General features: G+C 39.4%; 2 long non-coding RNA genes across 2 annotated transcripts; both read right to left on the bottom strand.

Annotated features, from left to right (window-relative positions):
- Positions 1–9435: 9435 nt before the first annotated feature.
- LOC137974621 (uncharacterized) lies at positions 9436–10513 on the bottom strand. The gene is made up of 2 exons (XR_011117484.1): positions 10360–10513; positions 9436–9971 (listed from the first exon to the last, which is right to left on the bottom strand). It is a non-coding gene; the product is annotated as an uncharacterized lncRNA (long non-coding RNA).
- A 5554-nt stretch (positions 10514–16067) lies between these two features.
- LOC137974613 (uncharacterized) lies at positions 16068–17180 on the bottom strand. The gene is made up of 2 exons (XR_011117482.1): positions 16959–17180; positions 16068–16264 (listed from the first exon to the last, which is right to left on the bottom strand). It is a non-coding gene; the product is annotated as an uncharacterized lncRNA (long non-coding RNA).

Below are 17180 nucleotides of genomic sequence, written 5' to 3'. Positions count from 1 at the left end.
TAATCTCGTTAACCAGCAATGGCGTGGAAAGTCATTGCAACGCGAATGGCGTTTTAATGCATCTTATGTTGTTTGTTTCAATAAAATGTTTCGCTGGAAAAGGATTCTGTGATATTTTCTGCCTTTGTGAATTATAATTTTGTGAATTGAATTTTCGAGCTTAAGGTTGAAACGTGATTCAGTATTGCTCTGTAAGCAGGAAAGGTTTCATGAAAATAGACAGGTCTGTTGGAAGCGTGCTTGAGTTTCAACAAAATGAGCCCCAAAATCAGCAAAAAATTGTGACGCTGGTGAATAATAAAGTAGCGGCTATTTCCAAGATGATGGAATTACCTGGTGATAAATAACCTCGTCTTGGAAAATAAATTTTTGACTTTGCAGAAACAATGGTGGGCGATTGTGATGTTTGTTTTAAATTCGCTCACTTATTGTCAAACTTTATAACACTTGACAGAAAAAGAAACTTACGAAAACCCGGTATCTTGCCATCATTTGACACAGATGCTTCACTGTTTGGCAAGTAAACATGCCGCGCGCGGCTGAATTCCGGTGATGTCACTTTCGATTTTGCGATTTATTTGTGCAGCCAAAACGTACAATAACAAAATTGAACGTAGCAAAAATCTCCCAAAATGTTTGTCGCTGATCGTAACTACTTATATTTTATATTCACGGTTCAAAATTAATGTTGTTTTCATGTCGTAAATATGTTATTCTCGAGCGACCGTCCTGGAAACTTCCTTCTGTTCTTTCTAAAAACTGTGTATCAATATTGATTTACTTTTGCATCAATATTTGTTTTTGCATAAAGCAAGCTAACAAAATCTGTACCTCTCTGAGTTCGCATTTGTTAGCGTTAATAGTATTTTCGGTCTAATGCTTCTGTTTTGCGAAGGGGTATATGTTTTTGGTCACTAACCCCGCCGGACAGGGCTAACCCTAACCAAGCCCTAACCTAGCCCTAACCCAGGGCTAACCCTAACCCTAACCTTGTTTGTTTCAAAAAATTGCTCGCTGGAAAAGGTGGCCTTTATAAATTCATCATGTTTTATGATATGTGAGCTTAACTGGATAGTTTTTATGGCAATAGTAAGCATTTTCTTGTCAAAATGAGGTTAGTGTCTTTCTGGTGTGTTAACTTAATTAAATCGTGAGTTTGTATTTGCCGTGTGCCACGTAACCTTGATTTCCACTCTCAAAATTACCTCCAGAACCTACTTTTTGCGTAGAATAAGCTTTTAGAATGATGTTCTTGTTTTGCAAGCTAACAAAATATGTACCTTGCTGAGTTCGCATTTATTAGCGTTAATAGTATTTTCGGTCCGATGCTTCTGTTTTATGAGGGGTATATTGTTTTGGTCTCCCATCCAAACACAAACCCCGCTGGACAGGGATTAACTTCAGTGAACTTTGGCATTACAGAAGCTGTCAGATGCTCATAGGGCACGCTTAAACTTGTGGTGAAAAGAAGTTGTGAGGGAACTTGAAAATTATCAACATGTCAGCCCAGAAGCCAATGTTTCTCGCTTCTTTTTCATTAGTTATTCTTCAGAGACTGGGATGCTGTAGTTCAATACCACACAATTCAGTGCCTTCTGATTTTCTGTAACACGTACCACAGGCAACCCAGTGTATGCTTCACGGATGCATCTCGTCTGTTTAAAAATCGAAATTTATGCACATTTTCGCGGCAAGTGTCCACTTTTGTTGAATAATCAAGACTCGGTTTGAATGACTGTTGGTGCTCCGCATGTTTGGCTGGCTCAACGCATGTTTGCGTTTGTTTCATTTCGTCCGTTTCAGTGGGTGAAGTCATTCCTAAAATAAAAAGGTTGCGAGTCGGGTGATAAATCACTGCTGCTAAGTCGAAGATGTTATAAATTTCAAGTAAAAGTAATGACACCGTACAGAGATTATAAAAGCTGACGTTTCGAGCGTTAGCCCTTCGTCAGAGCGAATCGAGGAATAAGTAAGTATTTGAGATATTTGGGAGCAAAAGAAAGCATACGGAAACTGCTAGTTCTGAGCCAGGATACTTAAAGAGGGACGAAGGAAATTTGGAAGACCATTTGGAAGATCTTGAGAGAACTGGCATGGTCAAAACGATGAAAGAATGAAGAAGCGCTAAGGCACAAACACGGGAAAAAAAATTATGTCAAGTCAAGCGCGAAGGCCGAAGGTGAAATGGACTGAGAAGATGAATAAAGATCTTGTGGACTGTAAGCTCTGATAATCCTCCCTGTAATGAAAATGGAAAGAGAACAGGCTACATAGAGATCATGAAAGAGCTTTGGGATGGATTGGGACTATACGGCAATCTTCAATTGAAGAGCCAAAACCTTCGGGACCAAGCTTCGGGGCTAGAAAAAGTTAACAACTGTGGAGGGGATGTGAGTACAGCGGGGATGAATAATGATGTCGATATTAGAGATGTCACTACCGATGGAAATCAAAATATGCGATTTCAAGTTGAAGAAAGTGAAAATGCTAATTTCTCTGGAAGGGTCTCTGATTTACATATTACAGGAACGGAGCAAATTGCTGTTGTGAGAGATAAATCAATGTGCGATTCATTTAAGTTGTGTAATGATGCCCCGGGTGGATTGCCAGAATACATGCCCATAGACACGCCGCCGATTGTTAGCTGGGGTATGAATATCGACGGGCATGACATAACAGTTAGCGTCTCAGTCATTAATGATGCGTATAATGAGATCATTTCTTGGCGTAAAAAACACCTTCTTGGTCCCATATAAAAAAACAGGACGAGACTTTATCGACCAACTCACTAAGCATATTACTGATTGGAACAATGGCACCACAATGCAACATATTGCACTCAAAGCGGCAATTGTTCTCCTCGCTTTGGCGCTTCAAAAACCCGGCCAAAAATCGAAGGCGAAAGAACATCAGCAATGCCTCGAAAAACGGCTGGAGCAATGGAAAAATGGTGAAATTGAATGCTTGGTGCGTGAGGGGAGGGCGATTCAAAGGCGCTTGCAAATTGCAAAGAGACACGATGCGCCAAATAAAGCTAAAGTATTCGCTAAGATTGTGATGGAAGGGCAAATAAATTCAGCACTTCGTTTTTTGAGTGAGGATGGTGGTGGAGGGGTGCTACCTCTAACGGATGATGTTATGACGCAACTGAACGAGAAACACCCAACAGCGAAGGAGGCTAAGCTTGGATCGCTATTGTTTGGTCCTGAAGAGGATGTTCCAGAGATCATATACCAGGAAATTAATGGAGAAATGATTAAAGAGGCTGCCTTACGAACTAAAGGATCGGGGGGCCTTCTGGTATTGATTCGAATGGATTTAAGAGAATTCTGGCTTCTAAATCGTTCAAGAAATCGAGCTCAAATCTTTGTGATGCTCTCGCCACACTGACAAAGAGGTTATGCACGGAGTATGTTGACCCTGTGTCCATTGAGGCTATAACAGCAAATCGCCTGATTTCCCTTGATAAGGGCGAGGGTGCAGTGCGACCCATTGGGATTGGAGAGGTGATTCGGAGGATCATTGGCAAGTGTGTTATCAAGGTTACCAAGCGGGAAGTGATGAATGCAAGTGGATCTCAAGTGGTGTGCGTTTTACAGTGGACCATGCGATGATTTGTAAGCGTGGTGGGTTTGTCATACAGAGGTACAATGAGATGCGAGACCTTGAGGCGGAGCTGTTGAAGATGGTATGTTATGATGTAGAAGTGGAGCCGGGCTTACAGCCTGTCACTGGGGAGGAACTGAATAGAGGTGCAAGGACCTTACTCTGAAGCAGTTGTCCAAGCAACAGGAAAATGAGAAAAAGCGCAAATATGCTTCAAGGATCCTCGAAGTAGAGCAAGGGACATTCACTCTCCTAGTATTCAGCACCACGGGAGGGATGGGAGAAGAGTGTGCTAGATACCACGCCAGACTTGCGAAGCTTCTGGCCATAAAGAATTTATTTATTTATTTATTAATATACATTATTTATACAGAAATTCCAGGTCAGCATAGCTGGTTTAAATGGAGATCTGTATTTACCCTCCCAACCATGATACACAGACCACAGACCACAACACCGGGAACTACATGCCCTACTCTTTGCGACAAGTGTGTGGGTTCTTTTACGTCCCACAGGATTATGAACATTGAAGGGTTGTGAGACGGGACCTCCGGCTTATCGTCCTTATCCGAGAAGACTAGAGAGTCTAACCATTTGCAGATGTAATTACAAGGGCAGCACTTTCTCCTCAGTTATTTAAAGACCCTGAGTGTTGGTCCGGCCGGAGTTGAACTCACGACCTCCCGCGTGACAGCCCGTGCTCAACCAATTGAGCCACCGGTGCGTGGTAAAGAAGGGCAGACCTACATAAAGTACGACGGTGTCATGGATCTCTACTGAGGGAGGCACTTTTATGCCTGAGAGGCTCTAGGGATAACAGAAAACTAGCAACGAGCATTCATGAGACTGATTTTGAAATTGAAAGAGGACTTGCCGGACTTTCTTATATAACTCTGCTTACTGGCTGGTCTAGTATAGTACGAAATCGTTTTCCCCTCGTTCTTTTTTTTTACTTTTTCTTTTTATAGATTTTTATTAACTAGTATGCTAAGACCAAAGAGAAAGACACATATGTAATGGATTTTTTTTATAATGCATATTAAATGATTTAATATTTTATGATTATTACTATTGTAAAATTTAAGATTTTTCTTTGAATTTGTTAATAAAGTTATTATGTTTTTTATAAGTAAGTATCATTCTTAATAATTTTAAATTACTCCAAAATGATCCCGAGACTGGTAAAATCTTTTCGCAACCTCCACTTATTTCATTCAAACGCGACAAAAACGTAGGCAACTTTTTAGTTGGAAGCGCGCTCAAAACTAACGAGCAACCCGGCACTTTCAAATGCGCGCGCTCACGATGCAAAACTTGTCTTTTCATTGTTAACACTAGCAAGATATCGGAACCTAAACGATCTGTTAAGATCACCGATCGTTTCACATGTACCTCCGTAAATTTCATTTATTGCATAACCTGTACGTTATGCAATAAATTATACATTGGCGAGACAGGTAGACGACTAGGTGACTGATTCCGCGAACACCTTCGCGATGTTGAGAAGAATGACAACGATGCATCTAAGCCAGTCGCTCGTCATTTTAATCTCCCTAACCACCCCAAAAAACACATGGCTATCCGCGGCCTTTCCCTACATATAGGTACGACGGAAAGCCGCAAGAATCTGGAACAAAAATTCATCTTTCAAATCGGCACCCTTAATCCTCACAGTATTAACGAACGCTTTTCATTTAACTAATATATTCCTATTTTTCACGTTGCCATGGTACCACCAATAGCGTAGCTCCTACTCTACTATGAAAATTACACGCAACCCATAATTCCTCGATTTGCTCTGACGAAGGGCTAACGCTCGAAACGTCAGCTTTTATAATCTCTGTACGGTGGCCAATTTACATTATCAACTCCGTTGATAAAACCAAATTTTTGTATACTACTTCCCCACCGACGCAGCACCACAGTTTCTTTAGAAACTACCCCCTTCAATGATATACCACGATGACTCTCCATTTCATTTCCCTTTCACCACTCACCGCTTGTGAATGAGCGCGTAGCCGATCTATTTTAGGATCATACCTGATTTTTGTTTGCCTTTTTCAACCGCTCACTTGATCTGAGAATAAGACCGAATTTTCTAGCTCCAACGGCTTATTACCTTTGTGGTATAAAGGATTAATTAATACACCTCGATACGTTGAATTTTTCTGTTTAACCAGAGAAAGTTTTCATGTTACGTGCGATTTTCGAAAAACACCCTGGAACCTTACAAGCCTTACATACGATGAATATTGCTCACAAAAGTTATTTTAAAAATACAAGCTAAAATCTTTATTATTTATACACCTTGAATCTTGATTACAGCGATGTGAAATGCCTACACAATGAATTCTGGAGGGAAAGGTTGGCTTTTCTAAAGCCCGCGCCGGCGAGAGGACATCGTGCAATGTCACGGCAAACACGGAAAAAAGAAACATACCTTCGGTTCTACTGTGCATAATTCGCTGATTCAAACGGTGAAATGCTCTCCGTTAAAAGACAAGATCTTTATTCAAAGTTTGTAAGATGTGCCGATAATATTGATTTGATTTTTCTGGAAGGAATAGTTTTATTTTGACGCGCCTGCGGGACTGAATGTGTCCGTAGCGTCACGTAATGTCATGTTTACGTAAACATGTGCGTCTTATTTACAGTAGTTCAGCTTTATTAAAAATTTTACTTTGCTGTTGTTAAAATTTAATTCGGTCAGTCTACACTGTATTGCTGGGAGGGTATAATTTTTCACAAATTGCGTTATTATAAACGCGAAAACAATCACAGGACCAGGATTCAAATAAGTATGCATTTACACGCAGCAGCACGTCAACAACACCCGCACATAAATACTACATGTAAATGTATTTCTGTTTCATTTCGTGAATATTGACATGTTGTATGTTTAAAGTTATCCCGTTTATAGCAGATTCTAACAGCTTGACTGCGCAAATCAAAATACACGTTTAAGTATCCCTGCCGCGTGCGATCGCTCGATCCGTACAACGAACAAATTGAATGTTTAAATAAATGCAACACAAGTTCTGAGTTTGCTTGTTTTTCGATAATATGTCATGCTGTCAAACATTTCCATCGATCGTTCGCTCGTTACAGTCATAACTTTTGATTTTTAATTGATTAAATAGGGAAACCGGATAAAGGTAATTTCACTTAGCGTGGTTTGAAATGAGACCTAACGATTTATTGACGGATAAGGGAAGAGAAATGCCGACTCTGTGACTTTAACTTGCATTGTCAGATTCATGTACATTGCTAAGTGGAAAATACACGCAAGCCGCGTGTAATGGACACAGCAATTTTACTCATATCAAATTACACGCAGACTGCGTGTAATTTCAGGCGCTTGTAATAGTTCGTATAAAATTTTACACACGCGTAACGCGCACGATTCTGCGCGTAAATCCGCCATCTTGCACGCATTTTACGCGCGTGTAGATGCTGCTATTCCTTTGGCCAGTACTGTGTATTTCGCTTGTGACTAAAATTTTTGACTGAATCACATTATGCACGCCACTTCTAAAACAACTCATATGTCAGGGCAACGTACCACGTGGTAGCAAATGCCTTTGCGATGGCAGGAGGGGCTTCCTTAGAAAGTGGCTTTGGTAAAAATTTATCAAAATCGCCAGGAACTTGGTGGCAAATACAAAAGAGGAGGGAAGAGTGACTCCTGAAACTTAGCAGCAAAATGATGCAAATGATAACAAAAGAGGGTACCGTAAGATCGTTAACAAGCTAAAAGATAGAATTCTACAATTAAAATTCAAGTTGTTTTTGAAAGTTCCATAGATCATGGGAATTGGGTACAGAGAATAAAGTAGACTGATATTTAAAATATTTGTCAAATTAATAGTAGGCTAAGCAGTAGAATACAGACAATTTCGACGATGTCTGACCCAATGTGTTGAGGGAGCTCAAACCAGGACTTTCAACAAACTGTAATATTTGAAAGGATTGAACATCGTGTTCAACTGCTTAAAGCAAAGGCAAAGTTAGGGTACCATGTGAAACACCAATAACTGCTTTTGCAAGATGCACTCCTTAATTTTAGGTAATAGGTTATTTTGGGAACCGAAAAAAGCATATAAATACACCCTATATTTTGTCTTCAAACAAGTATACTCTTATCACTCAACTCTTCATTACTTGAGAGTGATTAGCACGGTTAATCTAAGACAACTTAAGAGAGTGAGGCTAAACTTGAGTTGCCTATACCACGCACAAATTATGGCAAGCGTGCTTTTTGTTATAGCGGAGCACTGTTATGAAATAGTTTACCCGTCAGCTTACGAAAATGAGACTCCTTAGGATATTTTAAAAGAGAAATTGACCCAATTTATAGTAGCTGTTGGTCGGGCTCCCACACAGCAATCGTGTTTAAGACGGTGCAGGTGTAATGAAACTTTTTAGTGTATTATATACTGAAGATTTTACCGTGTATAAATAAACAAAGTATGTATGTACCTCGTCACATTCCCCCAGTATTTCCCATTTCCCCCCGACTGTTGGCGAAATTTAGTCAAATTTGCCATTTTCGTTGTTGCGTTCTGGACATACTGTATGTTTTCTCTGATAACTAAGAACTCCGATCGCTGATCCTCAGACTCTAGGTAAACTTGCAACTGTTGTTACCCTTTCGCCAACGAAGCTTGGTTGTGGATATAAACATGAGTAAAAGCACTCTATAGCCTCCATTGAGCTCTGTTCCTGGCTGAGCGAAGTGAGAAGCGTTTAATTACATTTAAGACTGTTTTCATGAAGTAAATATTATTTCTATATGGTTCCTCTTCCGCCAGGCAACAGCTTTGTACATGTAGTATGAGATGGGGTGGGATAAGGTGGGAAGGAGAGTTATGGGCTTCTTTCAGATAATGGTCCAGAGGGTTGAATTTAGAAAAGGTCTAAACACTTTTTGTCTAGAGCTGTAATTCACAGGTATTCTTTTTTAATAATATGAGAATATCAATTTAATAAAAAATACCATGTTTTTGAACTTTAACTGGTTAAAAGGGTATCGAGGTTTCCTCCGAAGACAAATTTCGGTAGTGGGTAGTGTGTGCGGAATTTGAATACGGCGAAGTCGTATACAAATCCAGCATTCTAACCTAACCACCAGACCACGCCGCCTTGGAATAATCTCCTTCCATGTTAGGTGGGAGATCCAAGACGTTCACAGAACCCTCCGTAGGTAGGCAATATGAAATACGTAAGGCATGGCGTCGATAAGCTCTCCATAGCCACATAATACCTGTTAACCGCACCCTGATAAACAGATACTCGTGTTCGTGCAACTTGTGAGAGTGCTAGTTTTGGCCACATGATGCTTTCCGCACAGCTTTGTGCTCTGCACACGTCTTGAATGTATCTTGTTTGCGTTTTCTTATTTGATTACTTCTTTTACCATTTACTAAAGCGAAAAACAAATTTTCCTCGATTTATTTGCAAAAATTCTAGTTGGGTCTGCGTTTCCGTTCCATTTGGCCTAAATTCCATAGTGAAAAGGAAAAATGGATCGCGCAGTTTTTGGAAGTTTGAATATACCTGTTCAACTTTCCGAACAGTTTAGAACTTTGAACAGTAAGGACACTAAATAGAGATCTGCATGGGGTGCATTTGAGAGGAAGCATTGATCTTTGCAAAATTACGCTGGAAAGTGAATAGTAATTTTCTACTTGACATTATAAGTTTAACAAAAAAAAGGTTTCAAACTATTGGGCGGCTACAATCTACGTTTTATTCCTAACTCTTGGTCATTTAAATAGATCAGTTGAATATATAGTGGTCGTGCTGAGCAATAAAACTTAATACTCTTAGTTTTGAAGTCTAATCTTTATGTACTGCAAACACGCATAAGGTATAACATAAATTCATTACACACAAATCAGGCGCTTTGAAATGAAAGGCGAGGACTGGCGGGCTCAAACGTATTCCCGGTGCGACAAAGTATCCCTTTTTGCTGTGGAATATCCAGTAGCCTTCAAATGAATTGAACGGGGTTGCGAAGCAGAGGAGGTTTCTCTCTTCCCCAAAAAAAATGGATACTTCATGATAAAGGGTGGAAGGTGCGTTTCAGACAAAGTATCTTTTTTCTCCAAATACTCTGCATTCTTAAAATCAAATGGTAAATAGCGCGCTTCAGGTGAAGCATCCCTGTTCCCAGTGGACAATTCAGGGCGGTTGTGGTAACTGCCATGATTAGACACTTCTTTTTTCCCATTCCAATTGATTGCTTGAGTTTTCTTGGTTGTACTGTCACTGATTTCTTCTCTGGATGTCGATTTAGCAGCATGGTTCCCAAGGCACAGCGTAAAATGCAGAAGCACGACGAAAAAGTAACTCCCATACATTTTCTAGGAAAAGGATTGGTAAATCTTAAATAGCTGTTAACCGCAACGTTTGCTTACCAAAAAACACTAAGGGATAATTTTGCTCAAACGATTCCATCGGAGATGACTCTCCTATAAGCTCTAAACACTAATTGTACCTATGATGGATAAGAGAAAGGGACATAACGAGTATATTAATGTAACAACATTCACAACTGCTGTGGCAATTTTACCCTGTTACGGTTTTCTGGGAATGAATTTAAAATCGACGTCGTATGAAATTGGCGCCCAACAACGGAGATAAAACACTCAGCATGTGGAATTTTTGACTGTCACAGTAAGTAATTATTTGCGGCAGTTTTTATGTAACTCGATCTTAAAAAAGGAATTTGTGAGTCCAAGACTACTTTACCTTGAACTGTTGCTTGTTGTGGATGTCGAAGTATAATCAGCTCGTAATCGGTTTCAAGAACCCGCGCAGCAGAGGAGCGGTTTTTCTTCTGAGTTTTTAAGGGTGAAGGTATGCCCTTTTTATAAGAGATATTGACTTAATGAGATAACACTGCTTTTTTGCTTTCTGTGGTTTTCCGATTGAGATTGTTTTAAAGGTTCTATTACACGATTTCAGGGTACTCATTAGTCTAAAATTCAGGTGCCATAGTTGTATCCGGTCATAAAAAAGCAATAAGTCTGTCACAATAGGGGGATTTCTTGTCAAATCTTTACTTCGTGAAAACGTAATAACACTGAATTATTTCATAATTCGACAAATACCAGAAAATGAGGAAAGAGAAGAACATCGTTTGGGATAGAACTACAGTGGAAAGCACAACAACAACAACAACTACAACAACAACAACAATAAAACATTCTTTACGGATCTTTTTATACGCAAATTGAATTTTTCGTTTAGTTGAATTCCAGTTAGTCCCTAGCTTCCTTAAGATTTTTTTATCCTGTTATTAGTGAGTCATAAGGTAACTAAAAGTGAAGTTTAATTAATTCATACTGTTTTCGGAATTGACTGCTTCACGAACCGAACGCCAAGTTCCTGAGCCACGAAGAAAAGTGTTGTCTTTGTGACATTGTTGAAAGAAGCAAAGGATACGTGGCTATTGAATCATAACTCGCGATTTCCTCCGGAATCGCTGAATCCTTATAATCCTCGGTATTATAAAATAAGACTACGAATAATATCTGTCGACTCAAAGGAAGTGACAAATTAAGGTCAATCTGAAAGGACGCGGTGCGTAAGGTAAGATTCTGTACTAACTCATAAAAACTGAGAATGCTTAAAACTAAGAAAAGTAAGAATTGAACTGCTAGCCTGAGCCTTTTTTCCCCTAAATTAAACAGTTTTCATTTTTCTTGGCAAACGTTTTATTGCAATCTCAAACTTTCAGAAAATTCGAAATTTCAAGTACAATTCTTTTTAGAAATTAAGTCGCAGTCGAATTACAATCGAAAATTGATACACAGGCCATATTGTTATCAATTTTGAAAAATGAGCTGACATTTCTTTTATTACAAACAAGGGAATTGACAACAGCGTTATTTTCACAACTGGTTTAAATTTAAATGATTTACATGTAATTGTGAATGATAAAAAATGTTTAGTGACAGCCTTTTGTACTTCCTGGCGAAGAAATTCAAATTTGTCCCGTTTAAATGACAAAACCAAGAAATACTATCTGAAAAGAACATTTAACCCAATTTTTCTTTGCTTTTAGCTGTTTTTCCATAATAAATTGAAAATTCAGGCCACTTACAATTGTTTGTACGTTTCTATCGCGTAAAAATACGAGCTTGGAAATTCGTACAAAATGAGCTGCTTTCTTTAATATTGTTGACCGATTTTGGAAAGGCTTTTTTCTGGCACCGGTTTAGTTCCTTTGCGGTGGATTTAAAATGGGTTTTTTTTTTTTATAACAACTCATTGCCGGGTTTGTCCTTATAGAAAAGCGTAGTCCTATATATGGTTCGTGAAATTTTTTAAGCTTTCAAACTTTAAGCTCATGTCCGATTTCTTTTGGCTTTTCCTCCCTTTATATTTACACCCGCTGTCGAATTTCCGTCTTTAGCAAAATTGACTTTTTGCTGTCTAGTTATACCTGCACGAGAAGGTGAGAAAATTCCGAAAAAATATGTTGAACCGTTGTTGAGCCGGTCAACATTACCGCTGTTATGCAGGAAATAGCTACTAGGTATTTATTTCGTGAGTGTAGCGTGAAAGAGAAAAATTCACGGCGGTGTGGATCCGGCTGTTCTGAGAAACATCATAAATATTGGTATCATTACCATATTCCATTGGTATTATTCCGATATAGTACCTGTGCAAAGGTTGCATCTGTATTGTACTGTAGTGGTGACGACACAGTACTGCAGGTCTGAAGGGTGCGAGTTCGAGTACCGATAATTGAATAGTATAATTTTTCGTTCCCTTACTATGTTGCAATGTTGAGACTGAATTAATAAGTATATGAGTACAAAAACCGATAAGATGATACCAAACATGAAGAAGATGTTATTAGACTCTTTTTACACAGGGGGGCCTCAAACGGATACGAAATGCGTAAGACAGAGCTTGAGGAGGGAAATTATAAGTGTTTTCAAACCTTTTGAGAGAGGGTTTAAGCTAGGTTGAGTGCATAATTCAAACTAGGTAAGATGATGATTACGAATTTAACGTAAGTTTAAACGGTTTCAACCTGAGAACGGATTTTTTCCTGCAACATATATGCGATGTAAAGTAGCCAGGGGTACGAAATGCCTTAATCTAGCAATAATGCCAATTGTCTTACTTATTTTTGAAGCTATATGATATTTCCATAAGAGATTTTCATCAATCAACACACCTAGAGATTTATTATTTTACGTTTTAAGGAAATAAAGATATAATAGCGGGGCCCCAGGCCGCGAACTCTGAGGCAGAGCCCCATACTTAAGAGAATATGGTCAACCTTTTTCGCTTGGTTGACACGTGATTGACCGAACGTACGTCCGTCCCTCCGTCCGTCCGTCCGTACAGACACTGGGGGAGGGGGATGGGAGACTAACAAAGGGAAGGGAGGAAAGTCTCGGGAATGCAGCTTTGAGGCGCGGATGGGTGAATTTTCTTGGCGGGAAACTTTGTGCAGCCCGCGTTCATCCCACAGACTCTCGTCACTGTTGAAAAAGAGTTTTTACTATTAGTGACGAGGAACGGGATAAAGAGCAGGAAAGAGCACGAGAGAAGAAGCGACGAAATTTGAGAAATTTAAGGGAAGAAAGCCTCGAGAGAAACTTTAGCTCCAATTTCTCCATAACCGTGTTGGCATCCAAGACCATTGGTCTTAATAGTGCATCACTTGTGGGAATGATTGAACGAAGTAGTTGAGCAGGTGAGCCAACATCATCGATGGGTGTAATTCTGTATTCCAGTAACGAGAGATATGGATCACGGCTGTCTTGCTTTGCTATGGTTAACAGATTTTCACAGTTTTTTCACAGTACTTCTCAACGAGACCATTTAGTTGAGGGTTTAGTGGACTGATAATGGTGTGTTTGAATTCCCACGATCTTGCAAATGATTCAAATTTCTTTGAAGAGTATTTGGGGACTTTATCACTGGTCAGTTTAGAAGATAAACCATCTCTTGGGAATGCAGACTTTATGTGGGTTATGACCGTAATGCTCTTGGTGTCTGGCAGTTTTGCAACCTCAAAAATCCACCATAATAACATATTCGAATTTAGTAGGGTTATGGTTCGGGTTTGCTTGGTACACGAGAAGTAATCATAGGCTCCTTTGCGTTTTGCTTTCAGTGTTCTAGGCATATAGTGCACCTTGATACTTTATCGGTGATTAGGGAGTTGATTCCTGGCCAGTAGAGAGTCTCTTGCTCATTGCTTGGAGTTCAATCCCCATGTGATCCCGGTATATCCTCTCCAGCATTTCCTCTCTCATGGAGGGAGGGATCACAATTATTTCACTTCAGACATCTCATCTCGCACGTCCCAGTACGCATGGATACTAACTGGTGTTTGAGACTTTGTCTCTGGCCATCCATACTTAATTGTCTCGGAGAGTGTCCTCAGTGATTAGTCTTCAGCTGTTGCGCGTTTGATGTCTTCCAGTTTGGACTCTGACTGGAAACGTACGGCTTACCAGGTGCACATGTAGTGCAATCTCCCCTTCCATGTTGTCATCTACGGTTTGAGAGACAGGTGTTCGGGAGAGCATGTCAGGGAGGTCTAGCTCCATTCCTGGTTTATATACCAACGCGTAGTCGTACTTTTACATTCTCCGTCGAATTATTCATAATCTAGATGGTGCTGCAACCAGGGGTTTCTTCACAATTTTTTCGAGAGGCTTTTGATCTGATTCTATGGCCACTTTCTTCCCATAGGTGTATTGATTGAATCGCTCCAGGTTGAACTGAACTGCTGGAAGTTCATTTTCTCAGTGAAAGATCTTGAAGCATAGGCTACTGGAAATCCATCTTGCAGTAACACCCCCACCTCCACTCCTAGCCCAGTTGGTAACTGAGGCATCACAGCTGATAGTGACAGGCTTCCTTACATAATCTCTCGAAATGCTCGGTCCTGTTCATATATCAACTCAAATTCAGTGTCATTGAGAATTCTAAGAGGCCCAGTGACTGTTGCCAAATTGACAATAAAATTTCCTAAATAATTCACTGTTCCAAGAAGTCCCTCAACTCCCTTTTTGTCAGATGGTGCTGGCATCTCGTTAATGGCACGGATTTTGTTACTGAAGTAAACTCGCTTTCTAGATTTTCTTGAACAATACATCTCTCGCCAGGTCTGCCGATCATTATTGGTAGCACCCTGGTTGTCTTCACTTTCCATATCCTCTTCAAGTGCTCAGACTAAATCTTCGTACTTATAAATATTTAAAAGGAAAGTGTAGCGTTGACACTGATTAAAGAGTTTTTAAAAGTAAAACGTCACTTCGGTGACCTTCATCAGTTACGTATGCAAATATGACTAACGATGGCAAAATAGGCAAGTAGGTGACAAATGTGCATAACGCGTGTGCCAAAAACTTTTTAATCACTGTCAAGGCCACAATTTCGTTTTATATCATGCTTGATTGCAACCACGGTATTTTTATAAATATTTCCTCTTCCTTATTCCAAGGTCTTTTATCTGCAGGGATCGCAGCGTCTATGATTATGTACTCTTTATCCACTTTGTTCACCAGGACAATGTCAGGCCTCCATATTTGGATCATTTTATCCATCTCGTTGTTAAAGTCCCACAGCAATTTCACCGAATTTGCTGGTTTATCAGCAAGGGCTTTTCTCAGTCAAATTAAAGTGATACTATGACCAAAAATCAATTCTTCTTTTCCTTTGGACTTCAAAACTATGTTAACTAAACATTAAGTGACCCAAGCACTAAACCTAGTTTTAAAAAGACACCTGTTTATTGTATTGGAATTGTCCTATTTTATAACCTGCATTTACATGCTGAAATTTTAAGCTAGTGGGTAAATGACGTCACTTTTCCCCAGATCCAACCCTCTGAGGTCAAATTGGGCAGTTTTGAGCGTGAGTAATGCCGGACCTTGAAATCCAAAATTTGCACTTAAAGTAAACAGCCTTTGGATAAAAATCAAAAACTCAACATTTTGTCAGTCAGGTGTTTAGCAAACAAAGCTTAACAATCTGAAGAAAAAAGGAATTGATTTTTTTTTATGATGGTAGCACTTTGAGGTTTTGTTCAAGTTGCTTGCTTGTTAAAATGGGTTCAAGGAAAAGTCCCGTACGTCCCAGCGTACAATACCAGCCGAATTGTCCTCTTTAAAAGGCAGTATTATACTTAAAGGCGTGTACCGCAATGTTTAAAAAATGTGATTTTTTAACACTGCAATATTTAAAGCAATACCTGATCCAATCAGAGGGCTGAATGATTGAACCAAAGAAAGCAAGAGACAGACTTAAAGCGCTCTGATAACTGAAAGGTACTTGAAAAAGATGTTGTGTCAACAAGGATTGAACTGCAGTTCTTTAGCAGTAAACGGCGTGCAAAAACTGAGACTCTCACCAACCTTTTTTTTTTTATCTCTTTTGACAGGTTAGCTTAGTGGGCAAGGATCAGCTAAAACACAAAAACATTTGTTTTAGATATCTCTTTACTGAAAATTAAATTTTAATTTGACATTTAGTTTCTATCACTATTGTTTTACAGAGTAGCAGAATGTCACGCCGACTTCTATTCAGTTGACCTTCTTGTTGCAGTTCTCTCAGTTCCATGCCGCAAGCTTTCTTTCTTGCAATTACACCCTCTCGTTTCTTCAAAGCCCAACTGACGCTGTCAAAAGAGAAGTCAAACTCTGTGTTTAGTCCTACATAAAAATAGTGTTTGCTTTTGAAAAGCAAAGTTTGAACTAACTCTTAAGCGTTCAGAGTTGCGACTAGCACAAGGACCCTTACAATGTAAAGGAGGACGTATAGGTAAGAGAGTTGTGATAAATGAATTACTGCTGTGAATTAGGCTATCAGGACATGCGAAATTGATGCAAGCTGAAAGTTGGGAAAAAGGACCAACGTTTCTTGACGAGAATAACACATGCCTCTTGTGATTTTATCTCGCAGCATCCAAGTTAGAGTGGATTGAAGCTAACCATTTATTGCTGGTTGACTGAAACTCGGCGAGAAATTTATGGTCTCCAGATGTCTTTCCTTGATTAAAACTATCAATATTTTTTATTGTCGGTGGGATCCACTATATCTCTCCCTTCCGAGTATTAAAATAGATTCTTTCAATGACGACCTTCCAAAGAATAGCTCTTGCTTCTTTACAAATTCCTCTTAATACCCTTCATACCGAACCTCGTTCCTTGCTGCTTTATGCCAAGAGAGATGATGTTATGTTTTCATGTTCGTAAGACACGTTTTGCCTTTGTCTCTATTGTCCCATTTCAAACCTACCCAAACATTATTTACATCTTGAAGGTGTGCTGTTACGGAACACAACTCGAATGAAAGAGTATTACAACTGTTACCTTAATCTGAAGATTACTTTTTTCACTTGCATCACCCTTGGGCCGCCTTGGACTTATCCATGGTGAGAACGATTCCACGTTTTGAAACAGAAAACCTAACACCATTACTCCCCACAGAATAAACAGCCGAGCGTACATGGTTAAGGAAGACAGTAGATGTAAGGATATTCCGGCTGGCTTGAGGTCTCTTTTTATATGAAAATTGTTTTAATTCGTCCTGGT

Source organism: Montipora foliosa, chromosome 1, assembly GCF_036669935.1.
Source record: "Montipora foliosa isolate CH-2021 chromosome 1, ASM3666993v2, whole genome shotgun sequence".
Classification (NCBI taxonomy): domain Eukaryota; kingdom Metazoa; phylum Cnidaria; class Anthozoa; order Scleractinia; family Acroporidae; genus Montipora; species Montipora foliosa.
Note: the sequence above shows the minus strand (reverse complement) of the source record. Positions and strands in the feature narration are given on the sequence as shown.